Raw genomic sequence first — 2,239 nt, 5'->3', positions numbered from 1 at the left:
CATTAATTAACCCTTTTTGGTCTTTAACCTATGTTTCAAAGTAAGGCGAGGGGAAAAGTTTCGTTCGCGAAACGCCGTTACTTGAAACGGTCGTTTCTCCTAAACCGTGCATCGGAATCGAATGAACTATATATCAAAACGAAGCTCGTAACATGAGCTATCTAAAAATGGCAGTGGTCATAATCTAGCAGGGGGTTCTCGGGTCCTAATGCTATGCACAAAAACAGTCCAAAGAAAATCGGACGTTACGACGACTATGTTTACGCGATTTCCAATATTTTAAACCATTCAAAACCCTCCCAATTCAACCTCAAATCCAACATACAACCAACATCCATCCTTATCACATCATAACAACCTCAACCAATTCAATTTTAACATTCATACTTATGCCTAAGCTTAACTTTAACCATACTTAAGTTCTTTTAATCAAAACCACAACATTTACCATTCCATTTCACTACCATTTCAATTCCCAAACTCTAATCACAACAACAAGCTACAATATCATTCTACTAATCAAAATCATCTTATAATACATAGGAATCTATGGTTTGGAGATGGTATACCTTCCTTGAAGTGGTGGGAGGAGCTAGGAAGCCTTAAGAAGCTTTGAGAAGTCTTAGGAATGCTTGGATCTTCAAGGAAAACAAGAAAAACTTCAAGTTAAAAACTTGAAAACACTATTCATAGCCTTATTCTTTGATTAAATGGAGAATATGGAGAAGGAATTGATGGCTTAAACTCATGATATAGCCCTAACTAAGCATGAAGATGATTAGGGAATTAATTCACCAATTTAGGAAGCTTGAATCTTTGATTTTGAATTTCTTGCTCTTTTGAATAGTAAAAAGCCGAGAGCTTTTTCAAGAACAAGCCTTGGTTCTTTTTGATTTTGATGAAAATGATTTTACTTGGCTTGGTTGCTTTGTTTTTGTGTTTGATTTAGTCAATTACCTTGTTGCCCTTGAATTTGTGTGGTTCTCATTCAACCACACCTCCTTCCTTCCCATGTCATGCTTGTGTCATCCTCATGATGTCATCCTCCCCTCCTTGTCCTCTTTCTATTGGTTGGATGACATCATCCCCACTAATCCCCTTGATTAACTTCCTAATCGTTTGCCTAATGACCGCTGATCTGTTATACGGTTTGCTTAACTTTCGTTTTCGTTTATCGTTTGAGGGATCATACCCGGGATCTTATTACTTAGGTTCCCTTAACCTTTCTCAATATATTGTATTCCTTTTATGATCCTCTCTTATAATCCTTTAATTTAAATCCTTTTTATCCTGTTACCTTATACTCAATTCTTTCCGTATCTATTGGATTTCCGGGAAAATCAAAGTGTTCGGAATTGGATTCTGACGATCTTTACATACACTTATATACCACATAGAGTACTAATAATATTCCATAAGATCAATAACAGAACCCCTACATAGCGTGGCATGAAAATTTTTCTCATTCAGCAAAAACACTATTCATAAGGGTTTCAAAAATTTCCAAAAATTGGGGTTATTACAGACGTAGCTATATCTACTTCAAGAACTCCTGCTACCTTGCTCTGTGGACATCTCTGGGTTGGATACTGATATTTATTAGTAGCCATCAGTTCAATTAGATCATAAGCTTCCTTATAGCTCTTTGCCCATAATGCTCCGCCTGATGCTGCATCGAGCATGGGTCTGGACTATGCTCCCAACCTATTGTAAAAATAATTGATGATCATCCAATCAGGAATTCCATGATGAGGACACTTCCTAAGCATCTCCTTGTAGTTCTCCCAAGCTTCACATAGTGATTCTCCCGTTTGCTGCGCAGATTGAGTAATAGTATTCCTGAGTGTAGCTATCTTCGCCATAGGGAATAATTTAGTAAGAAACTTATGAGCAAGATCTTCCCAAGTAGTAATCGAACCATCTTGTAGAGAGTGTAACCAGCTCTTAGCCTTGTCCCTCAGAGAGAATGGGAACAGTCTCAGCTTCACAGCATCTTCAGAAACACCGTTGAACTTGAAGGTGTCGCAGATCTCAATGAAATCCCTAATGTGCATATTGGGATCTTCGGTTGGAGAACCCCCAAACTGCATTGAATTCTACACCCATTGAATTATGTCAAGCTTGATCTCAAAGGTATTAGCTGTGATAGCTCGCCGGACAATGCTAGATTGAATGTCATTGATCTTGGGTTGAGAAAAATCCATCAAGGTTTTCGTTCGTACTGCTGGATCTCCCATTG

General features: G+C 38.1%; 1 non-coding gene across 1 annotated transcript; it reads left to right on the top strand.

Moving 5' to 3' along the window:
• The first annotated feature begins 1,740 nt into the window (after positions 1–1,740).
• LOC141699227 (small nucleolar RNA R71) lies at positions 1,741–1,847 on the top strand. The gene has a single exon (XR_012565704.1). It is a non-coding gene; the product is annotated as a small nucleolar RNA R71 (small nucleolar RNA).
• Positions 1,848–2,239: the final 392 nt, after the last annotated feature.

Source organism: Apium graveolens, chromosome 11 (genome assembly GCF_009905375.1).
Source record: "Apium graveolens cultivar Ventura chromosome 11, ASM990537v1, whole genome shotgun sequence".
Lineage (NCBI taxonomy): Eukaryota > Viridiplantae > Streptophyta > Magnoliopsida > Apiales > Apiaceae > Apium > Apium graveolens.
Note: the sequence above shows the minus strand (reverse complement) of the source record. Positions and strands in the feature narration are given on the sequence as shown.